Source organism: Pongo abelii, chromosome 14 (assembly GCF_028885655.2).
Source record: "Pongo abelii isolate AG06213 chromosome 14, NHGRI_mPonAbe1-v2.0_pri, whole genome shotgun sequence".
NCBI classification, from domain to species: Eukaryota; Metazoa; Chordata; class Mammalia; order Primates; family Hominidae; genus Pongo; species Pongo abelii.
This window is the reverse complement of record NC_071999.2, coordinates 78,247,403-78,275,147: the sequence shown is the minus strand read 5'-3', so window position 1 is coordinate 78,275,147 and position 27,745 is coordinate 78,247,403. Positions and strand designations below refer to the sequence as shown.

Below are 27,745 nucleotides of genomic sequence, written 5' to 3'. Positions count from 1 at the left end.
AATGACTAATGGCTAAAACACTGACTCAAACAAATCTTCCCAAACATTGCATTATTTAATGATGACAAAAGCCTCAATTTCCCATTGCACAATACTTAACTGAACAAACAAACAAACAAACGAACAAACCCAGAGCTGTGGGAAATACAACTTTAACATTTGTTTTTAAATGTAAAAATGTTTCTGGGGTTTGATAGCCTAAAGGAAATGTTTCACTATAGTATTCCTTTCAAGGAATTGAGGTACTTCAGCGGCCAGTAAACCACTATTGCATTAGTGCTATAGCTGTGAAGTAATATTTTTTACAATGTTATTTTCTTTTCAAGGAAAAAAATTGGAGAGTGGTACTTAGACTAAAGTATAATCCTATCAATTTTACATAAAATATTGATAAGAAATAAAAACTTAGCATTCCTGGTGTGAATTTACTAGACTGCACAAAATACAAACAAATAGATTAAGGAAAGTTAACATAATCCTTTTATGGGAACTAAAATCAGTTACATGTCAGCTTTGTAGTATTATAAATGTATTTAGTCAGCATAGAATTTTTCCAGCAGTGTTTCCTGCAGATTGAAATTGACTAACCAGATGTTAAATATTAAATAGAACTAATCAAAGCATGGTTCAAGAGACTTTAAAAACAATGATCAAAGGGAGCTATTTATTACCTGATTCGTGTTACTGTTGAAATATTGGCTCTGTGATATTATATTTAAACTTAGTTTTTTTTAAAGATTGCATTTTCTAGCTTTACAAGAACAATAATTAATGTTAATAAATTAACTCATAAAGTATATAACTGGATCATTGTACACAATAATGGTTGGAAACTTGACCAAGAAATGTAAAGCTCAATTCACAGACATAAAACCTTAGTGGGATATTTAGTACATATATAAGTTTTAGTAATAATATAACTACTGAAAAACACTAGGGCTCATTTACTCCATGTCTGTACACATACACATAAACAAAATAAAAACAAAAATGAAAAAGAATGCAATGCTAGAATTATTTCTGAGGGATCTTGGAGCAATCATTTGCTCAGGCTTTTTTTATTCCAGAAAATTAATTATTCTTCTTTTAAAAATAAACAAAAATGGACTTTGGGGGAAAGATTTCTAAGACAAGGCATTCCATAATCTCTTATAAGCTCATTCCATTGTTTTATCATAGTGACAATTTATTTTTTGCTTATTCAATGAGAATCTGTCATAAGATCTTGTTTGAACCCATTTTCTCTTGAAATATATTTGCAATAGATGGAAAAGCAGAGTTAATAGACTTTTCAGTACCTAATGTTATAATTTTACTATTATCAATATTTTACATAAATAATTTATACAGCTTAAGAAAACATTTTTCAAAGTTTCAGGGTTCCAATAAACAATGAAATTGACAACCATTCATATGCCAATAAATGTTTTCACCAATATACATAGACTTTTTTTTGTATTTCATTTGGGATGATAAAATAGGGAAATGAGTTCAAACCGTAAAATTGTTTCCCATATGTTCTATCTTATTCTTAAATTCCCTTGCTAAATTGTTTTCTGAACCAATTTTCATTCAACTTCTGCTTGTTTTTAATTACTTGTATTCTACTAGTAATCACTTTTAATCGACCATTATAACAACTTTTTAAAGAAAAAAATTTATTTTGATATAGGTGATATTGATTTTTCTATAGAAATGAAGATTTACTGTATGCCATGCTAGCTTATGTGCCTTGGATATTATGAAGTTCCATTATAGTTCTAAAAGCAAATCAAGAAAAATGTATTAACTGGAGAGGGTGTTGTATATTTATACACCGTGATCATACATGTCTATCTTTAAATTTCATTCATACACTCTCCTAAAATGCCCCTTTTCAGCTGGTGCAGGACCTACCCTCTCCAAAAGTTCTTCTCCCGGTTAAAGTAGAAATCATTGCTGAAATAAAGCGCTATACAACTTTTAGACTTTGGCATTTGTGAGCTTACCTTACATGATATTGGACACAAAATGGTTAAACAGGAGTATTCTCCAGACAAGTACAGCAGGAGCCAAGGAGAAGGTGTAGGGTGGGGAAAGACATTTTATATTTGAATGTCTTGTTACCTATATTTTTCCCCATTGTGAGTCTCCAGACTTTTTTTTTCCTCCTTGCCATTTGGACTTCAGTTAGGTATCCTGCTAAAAGGATATTAGAACTGCCTTCTTTGCTTCAGCATTGCGTGAAGATAAAGCATGCAGAAGGCATGAATGGGCGCCTGAGGGCTCAGATGGACTAGTGAAAGCAGAGGTGATGAGTAGAAAAATTTTGGCAAAGCCTATGTGAGAAATGTGTTTGTTTGAAACCCGAACATTGAGAAACGAAACAAAGGCTAAGTAATAAGTGTTCTGCACGATGACAATATGACCTTGCAGATGACACTAGCTGAGCACGACCATGGACACAAAGACCAATAACAGCAATAAAACAACACCAGATGACAAATCCAGACCAGACCTACAAAGGCTATATTTTATTATCCATTTTGGATTAAGAGATTTTACCAGGTCTCTAGTGAGGAGAAATAAGTACAATCAAAACCTCACTTTACATCATTTATAGTTTTGTTGTATATAATTAAGCTTTAGTTAATTGTGTGATAGTATGTATCTAATTCTCATTTTTAAATGTTTTTATTATTCTCAGTAAATCCTTTTGCTGTGCCCATGAAATTAAGCTTCAAATTGAAAAAATAATCATTCAAACTCTGCATATGATTTATTTTCAAATTTTTGACTTTTATTTCATGAAGACTACAAGATAATTTTGTTGTTGTTGTTGAGAATGGAGATGACACTTGAATAGTCTCTAATTGTTGGAGTTTAGATTCTCTTGCCTAGAGCAGGAAAAACTGGGTAAACAGCACCGCTTATAGAATGTTGCTTTAGAAAGGCCCCTTTCTCACTGGGTAGGGTAGAAATTACATAAGGAATCCAGATTCTTTGAGTGGCAGTTTTCTATATAGTAAGCTCTGTGTGCTTAACAGATTAACTGCTTTTCATGTTATTCTTTTCCCCAGGATTCAGGAAAGAAAATGACATAATAGATTTTTTTTTCCCTGGGATCAGAGTAAACCTCCTTAGTCAAACCCAGTTGCTCCTTGGGAGGTAAAGAGCGAACTAACCTATGTTTCTACAAGTTACCAAATCATTTACATTTATTACCCTTGCATAGGGAGGCCCCAAAGCCTCAGAGCTGTGATTCTCCAAATCACTGCATTCTAAGCTTGACTGATTGGTTTAAAAGCTTGGGAGAGATTTATAATGATTCACTGTGTAAGCCAATGATTTTATATTTAAGTCAAGAGACTGCTTATAAATGACAGAAAACTTTAGGTCTCCTTGGACACAGCAGGTGACCAACTGTTTCCATAGGTTTAGATAAAAATAGCATTTCCTTTGCACTGTTTGAACCCAAAATTTGTAAAGCACACACACATTATAATGTATACAAGCATATAATATTACCTCTCCATTTATAGTGCTATCTTTGGATTATTTGACCATATTAATATCTGTGTGTATTTGCCACAGAAACTTAAAAAGCTCTGTTACTTTTGAACTTTTTCTTATTTACTCTCATAAACTTTAATTGCTTCCTCAAATTCCAGATTTGTTATTTAAATAGCATATATTGCTGTACATTAAGTTTGGAAAAAATGCTATGCTTAGGTTACTGTGATGTTTTGCAACACTTAGTAGCAGTATCTTTTATGGTTTAAAGTTTATACAAATAAATTGCCACTGTTTAAATGGTATAAATGAAAGAAATAAGATTAATAGAGTACATATTGAAAAATGTTAACCTTTATATGGTATTTTGCCTTGTTTGATTGATGAAGAAAATTTGAGATTTGTGAAGAACACCAAATGTTTAATCAGGAAGTTGTTAAGCGTCATGAAGTTCTTAAAGGAAAGGCTGCAGAAAAGTCTAAGCTACCAGCTTTGGAAGAGTCTTTACCAACCAGTCTGTTTATTTCCTCCAGCAATACTGAGGGTGCCAACTGGATTGGGACAACCTTCCAAGGAGATGCAATTGCTTTTTTTTTTTTTTTTTTGAGACAGAGTTTTGTTCTTGTTACCCAGGCTAGAGAGCAATGGCCCAATCTCGGCTCACTGCAACCTCTGCCTCCTGGGTTCAAGTGATTCTCCTGCCTTAGCCTCCCCAGTAGCTGGGATTACAGGTGTGCACCACCATGCTTGGCTAATTTTTTGTGTTTTCAGTAGAGACGAGGTTTCACCATGTTGGCCAGGCTGGTCTCGAACTCCTGTCCTCAAGTGATCCACCCACCTCAGCCTCCCAAAGTACTGGGATTACAGACGTGAGCCACCATGCCCAGCCTGGAGGTGCAATTTCTAATGTATTTGTTAGAAGAAAATTAAGTCACACCATTCTTTTAATCTGTCTTATTAACCACAATTCAAACCACCCTGTTCTGTCTCTTTTCTCACACTATGAAGTCCGTACAACTTGTCACCTGTTCCCTTGCTCATTTCAGTCTTGTCATCCATCCCTTCTGCCTATTATACAAGAGGCTTTCCACTGCTGCCTGTTTCTCTAGGCTTCTTCCTTTTCAGATGAGTTCTACATTGGTTTCTCCACATTGCCTGGCACTATTCTGTCTTATTTGGAATATGTGTCCAGCATTATCTGAAGGATGGCATGACATTTAACAGCACACCCTGAGCTGGGCTCAGACCCAGCTTATAACCTCCGTTCTTGCACCTACTAGCTGTATTATTTTGGACAGGTTATTTAACCTCTCTGAGCCTCAGTTTCCTTGTTTGTAAAAGGGAAAATAAATTTACCTAAAAAGATTGTGGTGAAGACTAAACAAGCTAATGTATGAAAAAAATGCTTAGCTCAAGAACTGGCATGTAATAAGTGCACAACATATTATTGCTATTGTTATTAAGGTTATCCTGATAGTGATTACACTAATTTCTTGCCCTAATTGACTGGTGTCTCCCATACACAGTTACTTTCCTGGAATCTTTTTTTAATAGGAACCACTCTTTCTTTCAAACTCCTATAATCTCTGTTTCTTGAAGCTCTTATACTCTACTTATTCCAGTTCATATAGGTCCATCTTATGTATGTGAATATCAGGAAAGAATTTGTCACATGCTTTGCTAAAGTTCAAGTACATCAATGGATTTTGCTGACCTACTAGTATATCTTATTCAAGAAAGAAATGATGTAAGTCTTATATATTCTTGGTTAACTCAAATTGTGTTCTAGGAACTCTCAAATAGCCCTTTAGTCACTTGCTGTAGCTTCTTGCCTAGATTTGTTGTCAGGCTTCATGTTGTAGTGTTTGCAGAATTTACCTCTCTTTTTAATCACTGTATCCCATTTTGCACCTGCATCTCTGCTCCTTGAACATTCTCTTTTCCATTCTCTCATTATTCAAAGGTCACACTGTCTTTTGTTTTAAGCTTCTCTGTTTTAAACTTAAAAAAAATTTAGATTCAGGGAATGCATGTTCAAATTTGTTGGATGGATATATTATTGCATAATGGTGAGGTTTGGGTTCCAGTGTGCCCATCACCCAAATAGTGGACATTGTACCCACAAGTAATTTTTTAACCCTCCCCCTCCTTCTTCCCTCCTCCCTTTTGGAGTCCCCAGAGTCTATTATTTCCATCTTTATGTTCATATGTAGCTATTGTTTAGCTCCTACTTATAAATGAGAACATGCAGTATATAATTTTCTGTATTTGAGTTATTTCTTTTAGGATAATGGCCTCCAGTTCCATCCATGTTGCTGCAAAAGGCACGATTTCACTCTTTATGGCTGCATAGTATTCCAGTGTGTATATGTACCACATTTTCTTTATCCAGTCAATCACTGGTGGACACTTAGGTTGATTCTATAAGTTTGCTATTGTGAATAGTTATGAAATAACATATAAGTGAAGATGTCTTTTTGATATAATGATTTCTTTTCCTTTGGGTAGCTGTCCACTAGTGAAATTGCTAGGTCGAATGGTAGTTCTACTTTTATTTCTTTGAGAAATTGCCATACTGTTTTCTATAGATGTTTTACTAATTTACATTCCCACTAACAGTGGATAAACAATTCCTTTTCTCCACATCCATGCCAATATGTGTTGTTTTTTGACTTTTTAGTAATAGCCACTCTGGTATAAGATGATATCTTCTTGTGGGTTTAATTTGCATTTCTGTGATGATTAGTGATGTTGAGCATTTTTTCATATGCTTGTTTACCATTAGTATGTCTTCTTTTGAGAGATATCTGTTCGCAAAGATTCCTGTCAATGGCTGGGAAATCCCATTTGCAAGTTCTCTCAATATGCTTGAGTGCAATTTGTCTATATCAGGAAACTGAACATGGTAGAGCAGTGAGGTGCTCGCTTCAATTGCTTTCCTCATCTGAGCCTTGGCTTTCCTCTTACCATTGTTAATTGGGGGAGCTCATTACTACCACCCACTTATTACTCGCTTCCTCTCCTGCTCTGCCAAATTTTTGTGGGTCATGTCTCTTATTGGAGAAGGCTGTAAACCTTTGGAATTTAGTTTACTTTATTGCCCTGTGATTCTCTGATGGGCCCAAGGAAAGTTATGACTTTTGTATGTTAGTCAAGATTTTCTCTTAGGGTGAATGACATGCTCTGGGGCTTTCTACATTCTAAGTGGAAGAGGAACTGTCCCCCTCCTCTGCACCTCATCATTTCTTAATCCCTTCGGATCTGCCTTTTGGCATAACCAATATAGAAAGACTGCCTTATGGGTCTGTTATTGGTGCATTAGGCAGTTTTGCTGCGGTGACAAACCACCCAAAAGTATCAGTCACGTAGAATAACAAATATTTATTTTTTTACGCATATAATGGTGGGGTGCTACTTCTGTGGCTCTCTCTCCTCAGCTCTGTCGGGCTCTCTCTATTTGTCTTCTCATTCAGAACTTAGGTGATAGAGAGCCCCAATTTGGTATGTGGCAGCTGGAAGGGATAAGGAAAATCATGGAAAACTTGTGATGCCTCTTAAATTACCTACTCATTTGTAACATATGCCCATCCACTGACATTTCATTGTCCACTCACATGCAAGGTAGGAGGTGTATTTCTGTTGCAGGAGGCATGGGCAGTCACACACCAAGGCATAGGAAAATGTAATCCTCTTTCAGGGGGAGCAGGGGTAAATAATTATGAATCAGGATACAATCTACCCAACTGGTGAAAGCCAATTTTCTTGTACTTGCCTTGTCTACAGTATTTGAATTCTTTTAATTGCACAATTTTATTGGTCAGAAAGATTTTGTCTTCAGAAATGGTTTTAAATGATAAGAAAATATATCCTTTTATGTAAGAAAAAGCCCAGAGGAGACTAGAATCTAGACAGAGCATGTTAGAGCTGTGACTTTGCTTTCTCGTAAACTCTTTATTTTCTCCTTCCCACTCGAGTTGGCTTTTTGCTTGTACCTGCTGCACTCATGGTTGCAAGGTGGCTTCTAATGATAATTGTTGCTGAATAAGCTTTGGGATTGTCTAGAAAACCTCTCCCAACTTAGAAATATAAATTCTTCCCTTCAACATGATTGAGTCAATATAGAAAATGCATATTAGTTTCCAGGGGAATTCATTAGTCTACGTGGTCTTGATTAATTGTCTGGGATGGAAGGGATGTTGAAGAGTTAACCATAACGTTCCTGTTTATTGCAGCTACTAGGAATCTAAATATTTTTCTCTTTCATCTTCCTATGGTTATATATTTATCTGTGTGTGTGTGTTTGTGTGTGTATGCATACGTACATATGCATATGTAGACTCACATTATTTATAGCTTATAGTCTTCTCATCTTTAAACTCATTTCCTTGGTGATCCCATCCACTGAGAAAACTATCAACCCTTTGGAGTAGTTATCACTTCTTTTCTCTAGATTCCAATTACTGTCTTTTAGTTCTATGTGAATTTCCTGCTGGAACCTCAATCCTGCTGGAAACTTTCCTTTCAATCCAGCTTCTCCTCTTGACTGTCTTCTTCATCACCAGTCTTGAAATCTGAATGATCTTTTTCCTTTTTTCATGTTTTTGTACATTCAGTCTATTTGTATTCATAATTACACTTTCTTTGAAATGGTTTTTATGTTCATTCTCTTCTTTTGTTTAGCGCTTGCTGTGGAGTACCAATAATGGCTAGAAAGACACTGTGGCTCTCAGAGATAAGCACATATAAAACATAAGAGGACATTCCCTTGGTAGTTCTAGAAACACTTGACTGTGAACTGGAGGCTTAGTGTTCAGCAGATGTAGACAAGAGTCCGTGATATTTGTATTATTACTGATCAAGTAACACCTTTTTATCCATAGGCTGGGGAAATCTGGGGAAACCATGGTTACATAGATGTATTCTGTTCTGGTAAAAGGGAACATTCATTGTGAAACATGGCACACACACCGTTGTCTCTGACCTTCGCTTAAAACATTCCATCAGCCAGAAACGGCCTCCCCCGTCTCCACCTACTTTATGACTTAGGGCACATATCTGCCTTTTCATAAAGTTTTCTGTAAGGCAATATAATAGAGTTTGTCTCAGCATGGATTTGGGCTTGATTTCTGGTTCTTTGTGATCTTAACCTCTCAAAACTTGTTTCTCCATTTGAAAAAGGGCATAACCTCAAAAAAAAAAAAAAAGAAGAAAAAGGGCATAACAGTACCTGTATTAATGTCTATTGCTGTATAGAAATATTACCACAAACTTCATGGCTTAAAACAACAAATGTCCATTAGGTCACAGCTTCTGTGGGTCAGGAGTCCAGACATGGCTTTGCTAAGTTTTGTGCTTTGGGAACTCTTCTGAAAGCCACAGTCAAGGGGCCAGCTAGGGCTGTGGTCTCACTTAAGGCTTGACAGGGGGAGGATCTGTCTCCAAGTTCACGTGATTGTTGGCGGAATTCAGTTCCTTTTGGCCTATTGAACGAGGGGCATCAGTTTCTTGCTTGGTGGAGGCTGAAGGCTACCCTCAGCTCCTTTACCGTGTGGCCTCTTGTTTCTTCAAAGCCAGCAAGGTGGAAAGTCTCTCCTAGCAAGACCGATATTACAGTCTTACACATCATGATCAGGGAAATGACGTTCCACTTCTGCCGTATTCTAACAATTAGAAGAAAGTCTCAGATACTGCCTGTACTCAGGCAGAGGAGAATCACACCAGAATATGAGTTTCAGAAGGTGGAGATAATTGAGCGGCCATATTAGAAACTATCTGCTACCATTGTCAACCCCCTACAATTTGAGAATTATGTATATGAAGATTTCAGCAAGATGCCTGATGCTTGTATTCCATAAAGGGCAGTATTATTATTCTTCCTTGCCAGATGTGATGGCAATCCTAGGAACTTCTATTTTTTATCACTCAAATGGTGCTTAGAACTACCAACTTGAAGTACAGTTATTTGTGTATACATTTAATTTTGTTACAGAGTTATAAGCTTTTGGAAAGCAGGGACATATTCTTTTACATCCTTAATGCTTCCAGTATCTAGTAGTATGCCTTTCTCATAGAGAGGATTAATTACTTTATCCCTGGGCTCCCATAATCACTTACATTTCTGTACTCCAGTTCATGTCACATTGTATTATAACTAGCTATACATACCTATTTTTCTTACTAGACTGGTAGATCCTTAAGGGAAGAAAGACTAGGCCTTTTCTTTTTGCTTCTATTGCCTTTTCTTCTCTCCCTCAATTCCCTCTTACCAAGCATCAAATACAGTGCTTGGGATATAGTAGATGCTCAAGAAATGACAGTTCCTTGAAAAAATAAATAAGAATTATTTAGAAACAATTTACTGAATGAATAAATAAATTTTACGAGGGAGCATCTATCACTAAACTCCCAAGAAATACTGCAAACATAGGATGCAGAAAAAGGGAAAAAAGAACAAGTATAATTTTCCTACATTTTTACCTAAAATGAAAGGTTTTATAAAAATATCAATCATTTGATTTTTGAAAACAAGTAGGTTGTAGAGTACAAAAGAAATTAGTCGCACACCAAAACAAGAGAGCTGAGATTATGGCTCCCTTCTGATCCATGAAACTGCTGAATACTCTTCAAAGAAAAATAGATGTTTTAGTAGCTGTCTGCTATTTATTATTGTGTTGAATTTGATATTTTGAAAATTTGAGATATCTACCTCATAGGATTGTTGTAGGGATCAAAGGAGGTATTATGTAGAAAGTATTTAGCATAGTTAATTTAGTTTCTTTCACAGCCATTTAATTTTTAGACTCTTTAAACATTGCTGAATCATTTTGCCAGCCTTGGGTAAAAGTGAAAAGTAGAATCTTCTGAATTTTTTTTTTTTCAGGAAGCCTGATAGCTGACATTTGTAACTCAGGAGAAATTGGAAGTAATGTGCTACTTCTTTGAGTTGAATGTAAATTTTGAATTTTTAAAATTATTTATTATTACTATTTTATTGAGACAATGTGTCACTCTGTCACCCAGGCTAGAGTACGGAGGCACAATCGTGGCTCACTGCAGCCTTGACCTTCCAGGCTCAAGCAATCCTTCCATCTCAGCCTCCCAAGTAGCTGGGACTACAGGTGCATGCTACCACACTTGGCTAATTTTTGTATATTTTGTAGAGATGGGATTTTTCCATGTTTCCCAGGCTGGTCTTGAACTCCTGGGTTCAAGCAAAGTACCACCTCGGCCTCCCAAAGTGCTGGGATTACAGGTATTAGCTACCATGCCCAGCTGAATTTTGAGTTTTTATTATGATTGTGGTGTAAAAGCCTTAATAATTTGGGGGCTTTATTATCTTTTGAGGAGGCTTGGTATCTTAGTCCATTTTGGCTGCTGTAACAAAATACCTTAGGCTGAGTAATTTATAAGCAACAGAAATTTATTGCTCATGGTTCTAGAGGATGGGAAGTCCAAGCTCAAGGTGCTGGCAGGTTTGGTGTCTGGTAAGGGTCTGCTCTGTGCTTTGTAGATGGTGCTTTATTGCATCCTCACTAGCAGAAGGGGCAAACGGCTCCATAACATCTCTTTTATAAGGTCACAAATACTGTTTATAAGGGCTTTGCTCTCATGACTTAATCACCTCCTAAAGGCCCCACCTCTTGATAATACTATCACATTGGCAATTAAGTTTCAACATATAAGTTTTGTGTTGAGGGGGGACACATTCAGACCATACCATTTGGGCAGGGAGGAGGTAGTCTTACTGTTCTCCTGAAGTCTTGCCTTGTTGATAGTTATCTGCCTTATACGTAACCTCTATCACCTCTAATGACTAGCTCTGGGCGTGATGTATAGTAGGTGCTCAATAAATGCTAATTATTAATGAAAAAATAAAATTGGCCCTGGGATCAGGGTTCTCCAACAGACAGTAAACGCTTAAATGCAGAGACCACAAATATTAACTCTGTATCTCCAAGTCGAGGCAGGTTGTTTAACTGACATGCTCATTTTCTATTCACAAAGTTTATTATTTATAGTTTGCTGTGTTTGAGGGCAATATTTGTAGTTTTACTGTTAGGTTCAATGAGTGTACCAGTTTATCAAGTGAGTATCATGTGTGAACCCAAGTTCATTCTTATATACCCACTTCTTGATCCCTGTAGTCTAGTTTCTTCTCTCACAACTTTGCTGATCTGTTCTTCCTCCACCGTGCAGCCCCCAGCTCTCTTGATATTAAGCCCATTCACAGTGTTGTGCAACCATCACCACTATCCATTTCCAGAAATTTTTTGTCACAGCAAACAGAAAAAAATTTCTGTCCTCATTAAACAATCATTCCCATTCCACTCTCTCCACAACTGTCAACCTCTATTCTTTCTGTCTCTATGAATTTGCCTATTTTAAATCCCTCATATAAGTGGAATTATACAATATTTGTCAGTTTGTATCTTGTTTACTTCACTAAGCACAATGCCTGGAGAGTTCATTCATGTCTTAACATGTATCAGAATTCTACTCCATTTTTGTGGCTGACTAATATTGCATTGTATATATACATCACCTTTTATTTATCCATTTATCTGTCAGTGGTACTTTCTACCTTTTTGATATTGTGAATAATGCTGCTATGAACATTGGTGTACACATATCTTTCAAGTCCCTGTTTTCAGTGCTTGTGGGTATTTACCTTGTAGTGGAATTGCTGGATTATATGATAATTATATGTTTAACTTTTTAATTTTAATTTTTATTTATTTATTTATTATTTATTTATTTTTATTTTTTTAATGCTTAACTTTTTGAGTAACCACCACCAAACTGTTTTCCACAGCAGATGTAACATTTTACATTTCCACCAGCATTGCACGGGCTTCCAATTTCTCCATATCCTTGCCATTACACTTGTTGTTTTCTGTTTTTGTTTTTTTTTAATTTTATATATACGTGTGTGTGTATATATATATATATATATCTAATCATCATCCTAATGAGTATGAAGTGGTATCTCATTGTGGTTTTAATTTGCATTTCCCTATTAATTACTGATGAGCATTTTTCATGTGCATATTAGACATTTGTATATCTTCTTGGATGATCTGTTCTTAAAGCTACCAGTCCTGTCCTTCCAGTCAGAGTCAATGGCGGTCTTTTAGCTGTAAGTACTTCTGTACTTTCCTTCTCACTATCTATCTTAAGACAATCTGTTAGAGATCTAAAATTCTTGTCAAATACCTCCAGCTACCTCTCATACATCTGTCCTGGGATAGCTGGCTATTACTTTAGGCTCAACATATATGATGCTTAAATTGTCCTCTTGGTCTCATTGCTGTCTCCTAATTTCTGTCCCTGTCTCAGTTTTTACCTTGACTTTGGCTTTATCTTTGTTTTCTCTGTCTTTATTCTGTATATTCAACTACTCACCAGTTCTGCTTTATTCTTCTTGCACTTTTTTTTCAGAGTCTTGCTCTGTTGCCCAGGCTGGAGTGCGGTGGCATGATCTCGGCTCACTGCAACCTCTGCCTCCTGGGTTCAAGTGTTTCCTTTGCTTCATCCTCCCAAGTAGCTGGAACTACAGGTGCATGCCACCACACCTGGGCTAATTTTTGTATGTTTAGTAGAGACAGGATTTCACCATGTTGGCCAGGATGGTCTCAATCTCCTAACCTCGTGATCCGCCCACCTCCTAAAGTGTTGGGATTACAGGCATAAGCCACTGCACCCAGCCCACAGTTTTTAACTTTATCCTGAAAAGATGCAAACTGAGATTCTCATGAATAGTGGACATACTTTCCATTTAATGATTAGGTCCTTTCTGAAAAGATTGATTAAACTGTTTATATCTAAATGAGAAATGCTCTTGTGTTCTCTACTACAATGCCTTGCACACAAAAGGCATTAAATAAATATTTGTTGAATGATTTGAGTTCACTTTGAATATTGAATATTAGCATACAAGTCTGTAGTAGTTTATTGTTTAATTTCATCCTAACATAGGCTTAGGAGGAAAAAACAGTGAGAATTTCAGAAAAGATAAAAGAATGTATAGTTAACTTTTTCTAGCATGTGCCACATACAGATGTCTTAAAAATTTAAATTACAATTTGTGCTTTCTTTTCAAACCTTATATTTAAAAGGTTTTAAAAATTTTAAATGTGTCTAGTAGTGCTTACATTTGATATCAAATGGAAGTGACTAATAATTCCATGTTCTCTGAATTCTTGATTTGTTTCCTGTGTCAGAGATTTGAGACTATTAAGAGGCGATTAGGGAGGATATCCTTGAAGTCTCCTTCACACCAAGAATCTCCCTTTTTTTGGTTCACTTAACTTAATGTGGGAGTTGCTTGTGATATTTTTACATTTCACCTTCCGAGGTTATAGGCCCCATTCATATGCCATATCTCCCTCTCAGATGAGTAAGTATGACTTTTATGAATTTTCTTCACTTGTAGAATTTAATTTACATGAATAATTAGGAAAGGACCAAGTGAAATTTCTCTCTCCCTAGGCAAACAATCTTGTTAATAAAATTGACTGCAAACTTTTCCTTTAATTTTTTTGTATCTTTAAATTTATTGCTTGCTACAAAGAAACAAAATAAAAAGAAATATAGGGCGCTACAGCATACTGCTATTTTGCATATTGATATCTGAATAATTACCTTAGGGCATATTGAATTATAATATGAAATACTATTCCCTCAAGACATTATCTTAAAATATTTTACTTATTTAGCATACAATTCAATATTTTAGAATTAGGTAGAGGGTATGGTTGTTAACTGACATGGAATGTGCTGGCAGAAACAAAAAATTAGAGGGACCTAATAGAGAAAAGGAATTGTTCTTGGAATGTTACAGTATTTAAATACTGTTGCAATATAGCTGGTCAATTATAATAGCCAACATTGTAAGAGAAGAAGGTTGTAATTCTGTATAGGTGGTTAATATGTGCATATTTTTCCTTTAAAGTGTATTTCACATGGAGTTTGTTTGATATTCAGACCTGTAATCATGTATTTTACAGTTCCCTTTGCACACAGCCAGCAGTGGGGTATTCTTTTACGACACAAAGGCTGGAAATAGATACCAAAAGAATAGTGCCCGAAAATGAAGAACTGTAGTTTCTGGAGGAAAATGCTCGTCATGTGACCCAATAGTCAGCTTAGGAATTGAACACCACAAAACATGGTGTGGAAGGCAGGTTGGCCTGGTATTATGTACTCTGGGGTCTTCATCTTAGTTGCAATGATGAGTCTAGCTGAGATGTGTGTTCTCTAACAGCCTAGACCAGAAGGAAAGTCCACCAATGACAGAAACACTGTGGCCAAGCTGGACATAGAGCGGCTTTAGTGTGGCTTTGAGTTTTGTGATTCCACTGACTGTGTAACTGTGACCAAGTTATTTAAACTCTTTAACTCCCCATTTCCTTACCTGTAAAACTGACTGTGTGAATTAAATGGAATCATGACAGAAAAGTACATGTTTTGTTTCCTGATGTTATTATTATTGTTGCTGTAATGAGGCCAGATCTTTATATTCCTAGAAACAAATGTACTACTGGTATACTGTTAATTGAAACTGTTAAAACCTGAAACTGAGGCTGAGATGGGAAGATTGCTTGAGACCAGGAGTTCAGGGCCAGCCTGGGCAACAAGCAAAAGACCCTGTCTCCATTGAAAAAACAAAAAAACATTAGCTGGGAATGGTACTGCCTGCCTGTAGTCCCAGCTACTTGGGAGGCTGAGGTAAGAGGATTGCTTGAGCCCAGGAATTCGAGGCTACCATGAGCCATGATGGCATCAATGCAGACCAGCCTGGGCAACAGACCCTGTCTCTAAAAAAGAAAAGAAAAGGCTAAAGAAAACAAATCAAACCCAAACAAAAAACCAGCATTGATTCCAGAAGAAAAGATAAAATGAAAACAAATCTTTATTTTATATGTGAAGTCATGAAGTGTGTTTTCTTTTCTCTTTTCTTTTTTTTTCATTTTTTTCAAGCAATTGTCTGAAATTTCTATAACCTTGCTCTGGATGGAGCAGGACAAACCCTCAACTATTTCAATACTGTTCTGGCAAGCAGTGTAGGAATGCACACATCACCACAGACCCTCGCACGCTGGAGGCTTGCCAGTATTTGTTTTTAAAACTGTTTTAGATATGCCTTCTTTTAGAAAATTAAAGATTATGCATATTTGTTTATAAAACAGTTTTTGTCATGAGGCCATTTTGTGACCAAGAATGTATCTTACTCACCTTGTTTATCATAAAATTGGTCAGTTTCTATGTGTTGAAACACTGAACTAGCTACGACTCACTTTCTGCTGTTTGAAGGGAACAGGACTATTACCCCAATTTTGCAGATGAAGAAACCTACATACAGATTAAACAATGTGATTGACATTTTATGCCAGGTTAATGGCAAAGCAAAAATGGGGTTGAGCTTCTTTCTATCCTTGATCTCATAGGCTTTATCACATTTCATGTTGCCACTATAAAAAAGAACCTCAGGCTGTTTGTAAGCATGAGGAACTAAGTGATGGGTATTTAGCATCTCTTGTGCTAACTGACCAAAAACTGAATTGACTTCTACTACATTATCAAATTATTTTTACAAAATGGGTATATTGGACTTTCTCATCTATTAATGCTATTGCCAGTGCCTTCTCAATTGCAACAGCAAGATGGCAAAAGGAAATGTAAGTTGTCATGTATTAAAAATCAATTGAAATGACATTTCAACCTTCAATTGCAGCAAATTCTTTGAGAGAAGGAAACGAAATCCTCATGATAGCAGTGATAGTGATGTCCATTGCTGCTTTTCTAATTAATTAAATGCATGATTCTTAAGTCCTGCCAAGTGTATATTTTTATTTTGCTATCTGAATGTCCCCTTTCTTTGACCTTTCCTCTCTTTTCTATACCTCATTTCTTATGCACCTGCTCCATCTATGGCTTAGCTCCTTTTGTCACAGAAGAAATGTATTCTAAATTAATTTACATTTAGGTTATTTAAACATTTTCATATTAATTGAAGACCAAGTAATGCTAGACCCAAAGAAATAAATCCCTAATAGTGTGATTTCAGGCACCATGCTACTTGAATGGGAAAAATATTTTGCTGCTGGCATGGTCTTTAGGAACACCTCAGATCACACCCACTTTCATTCTCTATAAGGCTGTCTCTGCTTTTACCTGTTCCCTGGGTAGATGTGTTTGACTCTGGTTCTGGAGAGATGCTTATTTGGCACAGGTTCCCAATGTAACGGGGAATGAGAACTTGTGGTTAACTACTATTTTAGAAGAATGACTAAAGTGCAAAGTCAGCAGAGTAGAGACTAATGAAATAGGCCTGTGTGTAGATGGAGAAGGGTTGGCAGATACATGAAATGGGTTAAAGGCCATGCTCTCAGAGAATAATATGAAGGCAAGCATGAAAATGGGTGGCAAGTTTAGAAGCTGTCCAAAGTCTGATGTGGTGGACATGTGTGGGGATAGATGGGAATGACCGATTGAAACCAGATTGTGGATGATTTTAAACACCATGCCAAAGCATTTGGCCTTGAGTCTGTAGACAATGGGTCTCTGCAAGATTCTTCAATCTGTGTCTCCATAGCCACTTGACCTCCTCACAGGAGCTCTGCAGTACCCCAGAATGGCAGGAAAAGTATATTTGGAATCAGAATACTTGGATTCAAAACCTCTTAAAGACCGTATGATCTTGGGCAAGTAATTAAAACAGAACTGGTGACCTAGTCCTCTTGCTTGTCAAAAGTCCTTTGACAGTGTTGCATATTGCAGTTCAAGTTGATATGGTTCAGTTAAGTAGGTTGTGACAATGCATGCTAGAGCCAGGGCTTGGAACCAATCCATTTCAAGAGGGTGGGTGATATGGTTGAGCTTTGTGTCCCGGTTCAAATCTCATCTTGAATTGTAATCCCCATAATCCTCATGTGTCAAGGGAGACACCAGGTGGGGGTAATTGAATCATGGGGGCAGCTTCCCCCACGCTGTTCTCGTGATGTGAGTGAGTTTTCACGAGATCAGATGGTTTAAAAAGGGGTTCTTTTCCCTTTTCTTGGCACTTCTCCCTCCTGCTGCCTTGTGAAGAAGGTGCTTTTCTTCCCCTTTGTCTTCTGCTATGATTGTAAGTTTCCTGAGGTCTCCTTAGCCATGCTGAACTGTGAGTCCATTAAACCTCTTTCCTTTATAAATTACCCCATCTTGGGCAGTTCTTTATAGCAGTATGAAAACAGACTAATACAGCGGGGCATGAGCAAAGTATGGGAGCTGGAGAAAGGCTCTTTTGGTGGGCAGATCAGATGATCTAGAAGATATGGCAATAGATAGCAACTCAAATCTCATCTCCTCTGTAAAACAATCCTAAAATCAGTTATTGGCGGCCATCTCTGGGCTTCCAAAGCTTGTTCTATATGCCTTTATTATAGTAGTGTTGGCTTGGTATTAATTATATGCATATTGTATTTTTTTTTTTTTTTGAGACAAAGTCTTGCTTTGTCGCCCAGGCTGGAGTGCAGTGGCGTGATCTCGGCTCACTACAAGCTCCGCCTCCCAGGTTCACGCCATTCTCCTGCCTCAGCCTCCCTAGTAGCTGGGACTACAGGTGCCCACCACCACGTCTGGCTAATTTTTTGTATTTTTAGTAGAGACGGGGTTTCACCGTGTTAGCCGGGATAGTCTCGATCTGACCTCGTGATCTGCCCGCCTTGGCCTCCCAAAGTGCTGGGATTACAGGCGTGAGCCACCGCAGCCCGCCCTGCCTTTCAAACTAAGTAATAAAAAATCTCCAGAAACCCAGGTATCTTTTTTCTTGTTAGATTGATTCTTCTTGTTCTGCTGAGAAGCCTCTTGGCTTCCCTTTCCCAAGACATGACAACTCAAAATTTATAGGATTTGCAGTTCTAACCACTGACAGTGACTAATTGGCTGTCTAAGAATCTCAGTTTCAGATTCTCTAGAGAAAGCACAGCTTGTGGGTCAATCAGATTTCAAATGTCTATCCCAGTCCAGTCCACTTTGTCCAGGGGAATGGAGTCACATAATCCCTATCTGTCTGTACAGGACCACACTGTGAATGGGTAACAGTTCTCAGGGCAGGGAAAACCAGTGCCTGGGATGGACATACACTATAAAGGGTTTCCACTACATTGATTTTGTGCTTCTTCAAGGCTAGGGACTGTGTTTCACTGATATTTTTGTCACTAGCACTTTGTGAACCATTTTGTACATATCTAATAAGCATTGATACATTTTCGTTGAATAAATAAATCACTCCTGGCTAAGATCAGAGTTGCTCTTAACAATAATTAGTATTTTCAGAGATTTTTATATAAAACACTTTCACAATGCATTCATTACATCCTCCCAATGATCTTGTGAGTGACTAGATTTATAATTCATTTTTGAGAGGAGGAACTGAGGCTACAGATCATGAACCAAGTGACAATGTGGAACACACCAGAGTTGAGCCATATTGAGGTCTGGAGAACCAGTTAGAAGAATACTGGAAAAGTATAGTTTGGACGTGAGGGTCTGGTTCAGGGCAGCGCCAGTGAATTTGGAAAGCTGAGGAAAGATTCTAGAGACATTACTCTAATGTCTCGAAAGTTAATATCTCTGAAGAAATGAAAACTAAACAAAATTAAACAAAAATACCTTACTGAAAGATAGTTGCAGACATTTAGCTAACTGCCTCTATTGCAAACTTTTCTTTTTTATTAATGCATAATCCAAATATAACCAATTTGTCATAAGCAGAAACTAAATCTATGCATGTTAAATTCAGAAGAATAGGAGACATTCCTAAAGTTAAAACTCTTAGGAATTCATGACCAGTTTGTTGTCAAGACAGGGATTAGTATACATCATCAAGCAAAGCAGCATCTATGTACATTTGAAAAATAGTGCCTATATATGAAGACATAATATTTATTTAGTTAAAGAACAATACCATTTGTGGGCATAAGGAATTTCTACTCTCTTATGAGACCTAATAGTCTCCCAGGGTCTCACAGCCCTGAGATTGAGAATTAGTGAGGTAAGTATTAAGGATCTCACATACCAAAAATGAACATTGGATTGATCAAGGAAAAACAACCAAACAACAAATTTTAAAATGAGAGACAAATGGCAACTGACTAGTAGTGGGAATGAGTAAGGATCCAACTGAAGGTCAAAATAAGAATACTAAATTTTTGGCTCAAATTCTTGAGCAACATTGTGGCTATCAATAATCCTGCAAAAGTCACTAATTTAGAATCCTTTCCTGAGTTTTCCAGTTAAACAGAATTTTAACTGTCCTGTTTATGTAGATTCACTAAGATTAGGGAAATGCTCATGGCTCTAACTCCAGTTTGAAATTCTTAATGTGTTGGGCTGGGCACGGTGGCTCGTGCCTGTAATTCCAGCACTCTGGGAGACTGAGGTGGGTGGATCACTTGAGATCAGGAGTTCAAAACCACCCTGGCCAACATGGTGAAACCCCATCTCTACTAAAAATACAAAAACTAGCCAGTTGTGGTGTTGGGCACCTGTAATCCCAGCTACTTGGGAGGCTGAGGCAGGAGAACTGCTTGAACCCAGGAGGCAGAGGCTGCAGTGAGCCGAGATTGCACCACTGTACTCTAGTCTGAGTGACAGAGTGAGACCCTGTCTCAAAAAAAAAAAAAAAAAAAAAGAAATTCTTACTGTGTCCACACACAGGGTTGTGTCTTTAGAAACAACAATACTAATGTGTATTGGGTGCTTCATATGTGCCAAGCCCTGGACTAATCACTAACACATCTTATCTTCTTTAATCTTCACAAAAGGACTTTGAGATTGATGCTCTTACTATTCCCATTGTACAGACCAGGAAGCCAGGGGGCAAAGAGGTTAAGTGACTTAACGTTATTTGGCTATTAACTACCATGACTGGATTTCAAACCTGTTTATTTGACACTAGAAGCCAAATGCTAAAATGCCATATCATATTGGGAGGAGTCTATGTCTCCTACCTTCAAATCTGTACTCATGACTGCTGTCATGCTATGTTTTATGTAACTTTATTTATGAACTCTTGTTAGTTCCAGTGTGATCGAGGTTGGATGAACTAGAGAAGACTCTGTATATTTCAATGCTTTCTATCCCATGAGGATAGGAAACATGATCATGTCTAAGATTATGAAAATGTTGAATTCTATAAAAACAAGGATAAATACTGTAATAAAATAAAAAATATTCTGACTTTCATTTAATAATAGCTTGATGACCTGCCTCTCCTATTTATCTGAATGCAACATGCATAGATTTAGTTTCTGCTCATGACAAATTGGTTATATTCGGATTATGCATTAATAAAAAAGAAAAGTTTACAATACAGGCAGTTAGCTAAATGCCTGCAACTATCTTTCAGTAAGATGTTTTTGTTTGATTTTGTTTAGTTTTGTTTTCTTCAGAGGTGATGGGAACAATAGAACTTTCTGGATAATTTACTGGAGTTTTATTTCATTTATGGAATACCAAAGTAAAGTAATAAAATAAATAATAAAATATATCTTGAGTTTTAGACACACTTCTAAAACAAAACATATTTAAAAAAACAAAGATCCAAAATTGACACCCTAACATCACAATTAAAAGAACTAGAAAAGCAAGAGCAAACACATTCAAAAGCTAGCAGAAGGCAAGAAATAACTAAAATCAGAGCAGAACTGAAGGAAATAGAGACACAAAAAACCCTCCAAAAATTAATGAATCCAGGAGCTGGTTTTTTGAAAGGATCAACAAAATTGATAGACCGCTAGCAAGATTAATAAAGAAAAAAAGAGAGAAGAATCAAATAGATGCAATAAAAAATGATAAAGGGGATATCACCACCGATCCCACAGAAATACAAACTACCATCAGAGAATACTACAAACACCTCTACGCAAATAAACTAGAAAATCTAGAAGAAATGGATAAATTCCTCGACACATACACTCTCCCAAGACTAAACCAGGAAGAAGTTGAATCTCTGAATAGACCAATAACAGGAGCTGAAATTGTGGCAATAATCAATAGCTTACCAACCAAAACGAGTCCAGGACCAGATGGATTCACAGCCGAATTCTACCAGAGGTACAAGGAGGAACTGGTACCGTTCCTTCTGAAACTATTCCAATCAATAGAAAAAGAGGGAATCCTCCCTAACCCATTTTACGAGGCCAGCATCATCCTGATACCAAAGCTGGGCAGAGACACAACCAAAAAAGAGAATTTTAGACCAATATCCTTGATGAACATTGATGCAAAAGTCCTCAATAAAATACTGGCAAACCGAATCCAGCAGCACATCAAAAAGCTTATCCACCATGATGAAGTGGGCTTCATCCCTGGGATGCAAGGCTGGTTCAATATACACAAATCAATAAATGTAATCCAGCATATAAACAGAACCAAAGACAAAAACCACATGATTATCTCAATCGATGCAGAAAAGGCCTTTGACAAAATTCAACAACCCTTCATGCTAAAAACTCTCAAGAAATTAGGTATTGATGGGCCGTATCTCAAAATAATAAGAGCTATCTATGACAAACCCACAGCCAATATCATACTGAATGAACAAAAACTGGAAGCATTCTCTTTGAAAATTGGCACAAGACAGGGATGCCCTCTCTCACCACTCCTATTCAACATAGTGTTGGAAGTTCTGGCCAGGGCAATAAGGCAGGAGAAGGAAATAAAGGCTATTCAATTAGGAAAAGAGGAAGTGAAATTGTCCCTGTTTGCAGACGACATGATTGTATATCTAGAAAACCCCATTGTCTCAGCCCAAAATCTCCTTAAGCTGATAAGCAACTTCAGCAAAGTCTCAGGATACAAAATCAATGTACAAAAATCACAAGCATTCTTACACACCAACAATAGACAAACAGAGAGCCAAATCATGAGTGAACTCCCATTCACAATTGCTTCAAAGAGAATAAAATACCTAGGAATCCAACTTACAAGGGATGTGAAGGACCTCTTCAAGGAGAACTACAAACCACTGCTCAAGGAAATAAAACAGGATACAAACAAATGGAAGAACATTCCATGCTTATGGGTAGGAAGAATCAATATCGTGAAAATGGCCATACTGCCCAAGGTAATTTACAGGTTCAATGCCATCCCCATCAAGCTACCAATGACTTTCTTCACAGAATTCGAAAAAACTACTTTAAAGTTCATATGGAACCAAAAAAGAGCCCGCATCACAAGTCAATCCTAAGCCAAAAGAACAAAGCTGGAGGCATCACACTACCTGACTTCAAACTATTCTACAAGGCTACAGTAACCAAAACAGCATGGTACTGGTACCAAAACAGAGATATAGATCAATGGAACAGAGCAGAGCCCTCAGAAATAACACCACATATCTACAACTATCTGATCTTTGACAAACCTGAGAAAAACAAGCAATGGGGAAAGGATTCCCTATTTAATAAATGGTGCTGGGAAAACTGGCTAGCCATATGTAGAAAGCTGAAACTGGATCCCTTCCTTACACCTTATCCAAAAATCAATTCAAGATGGATTAAAGACTTAAACATTAGACCTAAAACCATAAAAACCCTAGAAGAAAACCTAGGCATTACCATTCAGGACATAGGCATGGGCAAGGACTACATGTCTAAAACACCAAAAGCAATGGCAACAAAAGCCAAAATTGACAAATGGGATCTAATTAAACTCAAGAGCTTCTGCACAGCAAAAGAAACTACCATCAGAGTGAACAGGCAACCTACAAAATGGGAGAAAATTTTCACAACCTACTCATCTGACAAAGGGCTATTATCCAGAATCTACAGTGAACTCAAACAAATTTACAAGAAAAAAACAAACAACCCCATCAAAAAGTGGGTGAAGGACATGAACAGACACTTCTCAAAAGAAGACATTTATGCAGCCAAAAAACACATGAAAAAATGCTCACCATCACTGACCATCAGAGAAATGCAAATCAAAACCACAATGACATACCATCTCACACCAGTTAGAATGGCAATCATTAAAAAGTCAGGAAACAACAGGTGCTGGAGACGATGTGGAGAAATAGGAACACTTTTACACTGTTGGTGGGACTGTAAACTAGTTCAACCCTTGTGGAAGTCAGTGTGGCGATTCCTCAGGGATCTAGAACTAGAAATTCCATTTGACCCAGCCATCCCATTACTGGGTATACACCCAAAGGACTATAAATCATGCTGCTATAAAGACACATGCACACGTATGTTTATTGCGGCACTATTCACAATAGCAAAGACTTGGAACCAACCCAAATGTCCAACAATGATAGACTGGATTAAGAAAATGTGGCACATCTACACCATGGAATACTATGCAGCCATAAAAAAGGATGAGTTCATGTCCTTTGTAGGGACATGGATGAAATTGGAAATCATCATTCTCAGTAAACTATTGCAGGAACAAAAAACCAAACACTGCATATTCTCACTCATAGGTGGGAATTGAACAATGAGAACGCATGGACACAGGAAGGGGAACATCACAGTCTGGGGACTGTTGAGGGGGGAGGGATAGCATTGGGAGATATACCTAATGCTAAATGACGAGTTAGTGGGTGCAGCACACCAGCATGGCGCATGTATACATATGTAACAAACCTGCACATTGTGCACATGTACCCTAAAACCTAAAGTATAATAATAATAAATAAATAAATTAATTAATTAAAACAAAAACAAAAACAAAAAAAAACATGGCCATCTATGCCTAGTTTTCAATTTGAATAATAATTTACAATCAAGTTGTGAAGTCCTAAAAACAGGCAAAACATTGCGTTAAGAAATGAATACTGGTATTATTTATCAGGTGACTACTGATTATCTTTTGATGAAGAGGAAAAGAAAAGATTAAAGAGCTATTTCACACTGACAATTAGACGAAGTTTTCTGAAATTTAGTCTTTAAAATCTTCTGTGGAGTCAAGATAGTAAAGGTTAAAATTAAATACAAATATTTGAAAGATATTTTGGCCACTTTCCCTAGGAAATAAGGTAATAAAAATAAAGTGGAAGACATAGAAACAATGATAACATAATAATTTGTTTGTCCTGATCACTTGTTTGCTTTCAGTAATTTTTAAAAGATTGATGAGTCTGTATCTTTGTACTTCAGCGACAAGCAGATTCATGACAATCATTAGTTTCCTGTGGTGTTGTTATATCAGGTATATTTTCATCAGGACTGCTGGTGAAATTATCAACCATAATATTAAGATTGGAATAAACAAGAGAGTCTTTCCTTACACAATCAATTCAAGTTTTTATTTCATTAAAGTGTAAGATGGTAATGTCACTAAATTGCTATCTAGGCTATTACCAGTCTGTGTTAATAGTCTTAATTTATCAACATTTATTTTAACCTTTGCTATAAATACCTGAAAACAAAGCTGACATTTATTAATTTTTAAGGTTAAAAAAACTAATATTTTGTGCCTGAATTCTTTTATCACAGTATGTTTTTAGCAGAAGTTTAAGTTTTTGAAACCTTTTTAAAAAATGTATGTCTTCTTTATAAGTCCAACCTGTTTCTTGAATATTTATATATGTATGTGACTTCTAAACAAAACCTATGATGAAGCAGTGTGCTATAAGCCGAAGTGTAGTTCTGGAAGGAGCCTGGGCTCTTGATATAGAAGACCTGGATTTGAATATTAATTCTGCCCACTAAAAGACAAATAACTTTGGGTAACAACTTCTCTAAGCCTCACTTTCCTCATCTCTGCAATGGGAAAATAATACATGTCTTGTAGGCATCTATAAAATGGCAATACTTACTATGTAACTTACAATTTAACTACACTACAATGACTAAAGGCAATGTGTACTCTAAAGATTTTTTTTTTGGCCATGTGGTTTTGAGGTCAAGCAGATGTCTATTTCTCTAAATGTGAGTAACTCAGTGCAAAACAGGCCCTGAGTTTTTGCAGGATTAGTGTGCCAGTGCCATCCTGCCACCCTAGTTCATTGGTCAAAAAGAGTAAAAGTGAAATCTAAATCACTGCAAATTGCTTGATGTTTATTTGATGACATAATGTTAATTAGGAGCCTCCATTTTCATTTACACTCAGCTATGAAAATTGGAGGCGAGTTGTCATACAACATATTCTTTAGTCCACTGTTAGTACAGGCTCTGCTACCTCAACACACTCTCAAATATTTTATGGAGAAATAAATGAATACATAAGGGTGTGGGTGGCAGAGTCTTAATGTAGGTACTGGATCCATCTGGTGAAATGTTTCATCCAAATCTTCCTTGGAAGACATTATGCTCCATGGGGAGAGGGGCTTTCTGGCCAAAATGATTAATTAGTGTCCCATGAAGCCTAAAGCTGTTTGACTGTTTCCCTGGGCTTCCTCCCACAATTTTACCCACGTCTTCTGATTGGTCATTGGTACGGTGTGTCTTACTTTATGAGAGTTAAGTAATCATGTTCTTGAGATATGAGTAACAGATAAAATCCCTAAATATCTTTACAAGGAAAAGGGACCTTGGCTATTGGGTCCCAGCTCCCTCTGCTTCTTTTTGGGCAATGGGGTTTTTAAATCAATCCTGCAGCCTGGCATTGGAATAAGTTTGAAAGCCAGGAAATCAAGCATAATAGCAGAGGCAAAGGATTATATTAATTTCTTTTTATTATTATTATTATACTCTAAGTTTTAGGGTACATGTGCACAATGTGCAGGTTAATTACATATGTATACTAATTTCTAATCAGGTTTCTTCCCTTTCAGAACCAGCTTACATACAAATATATACAGAAGACCTTAAAAAGATATTTGAAGTTCATTCATTAAAAAAAGTTATTGAGAGTCTACTATATGCCAGCTCTCATGCTGGGCTCTGTAAATGACACTGATTTTATTCTTAAAAGTGATTAAGGGCCGGGTGCGGTGGCTCACATCTGTAATCCCAGCACTTCAGGAGGCCGAGGCGGGCGGATTGCCTGAGGTCAGGAGCTCGAGACCAGTCTGGCCAACATGGTGAAACCCTGTCTCTACTAAAAATACAAAAAAATTAGCCAGGCATGGTGGCGTGTGCCTGTAATCCCAGCTACTCGGGAGGCTGAGGCAGGGGAATTGCTTGAACCAGTGGGGTGGAGGTTGCAGTGAGCGGAGATTGTGCCACTGCACTCCAGCCTGGGTGACAGAGCGGGACTTCCGTCTCAAAAAAAAAAAAAAGTGATTAAGGTACAAAAATATATATAACATATTTAGGTATAGAGTTTTAAATACTACAAAAGAAGCAGATAAAGTGATCTAGGAGTTCAAGGATGAACATCAAATACCACACATAGTGCCAGGCACATAATGAGGTATTGAATAAAATTTCGTTTCATTCTTTCTTCTTTCCTTTACCTGTGGGAAATCTGTGTGTGTGTGTGTGTGTGTGTGTGCGTGTGTATAAAGGAGCAATGAAATACTTTATGAAAAAAGTGATTTACTGGCTTTGGATATTAGATGATAGGTAAAAGGCATCCTAGGCAAAAGAAATAGTATACATTAACAAATAGAGGAAGGAAGTGTATGTGGGAAAATCCAGTTGTTTAGTTTTCTGGAGCACAGATTTGTGATGAGAGTTGTGAGAAATAAAGTTAGAGGGAAGGTTAAGGACTGCGTTGGTGTTAAAGTGAGTATTCCCTGCATATCTCACAATAATATCAACTCTGGCAATATTTATAAGTTTGTATGTCTGGAAACATGTAATCTTCTATACGAATTAAGTGAGGATTTATGTATTGAAAAAACACTGGTTTCCAATTTTTATTTGCCAGAAATCCAGAGAACTACATGACTGGTGAAAACCAATGAAGCATTTAACAAGTTTCATGCCAAAAATACCGGACAGATCACTTCTAAGACTTAGATGTTGCCCCAGTGTATCCATCAGGATAGACTGTTACGCTGCAATAACAAACCCCAAATCTCTGTGGCTTAATCCACTATAGTTTCTTTCTCAATTATACAAAGTGTGCCCTCCTACCAGTGTGGATCTAACATTCCAGGCTGCTTTAATGTTATATCTCTTCCTGATTTAAATGTTCTCTCATGTTTTCTTTTTCTTTTTTTTTTTTGGAGACAGAGTCTTGCCCTGTCGCCCAGGCTGGAGTGCAGTGGCACAATCTTGGCTCACTGCCACCTCTGCCTCCCAGGTTCAAGCGATTCTCCTACCTCAGCCTCCTGACTGATTAGCTGGAATTACAGGTGCGTGCCACCACATCCAGC

General features: G+C 37.0%; 1 long non-coding RNA gene and 1 other non-coding gene across 2 annotated transcripts in view; one reads left to right on the top strand and one right to left on the bottom strand.

The window, feature by feature from the left end:
• The window catches only part of LOC129049559 (uncharacterized), a 69,002-nt gene that overhangs the window by 17,160 nt on the left and 24,097 nt on the right, over window positions 1-27,745 (top strand). The window lies entirely within an intron of this gene.
• On the bottom strand, window positions 15,473-15,603 carry LOC112128651 (small nucleolar RNA SNORA9). The gene has a single exon (XR_002911140.2). It is a non-coding gene; the product is annotated as a small nucleolar RNA SNORA9 (small nucleolar RNA).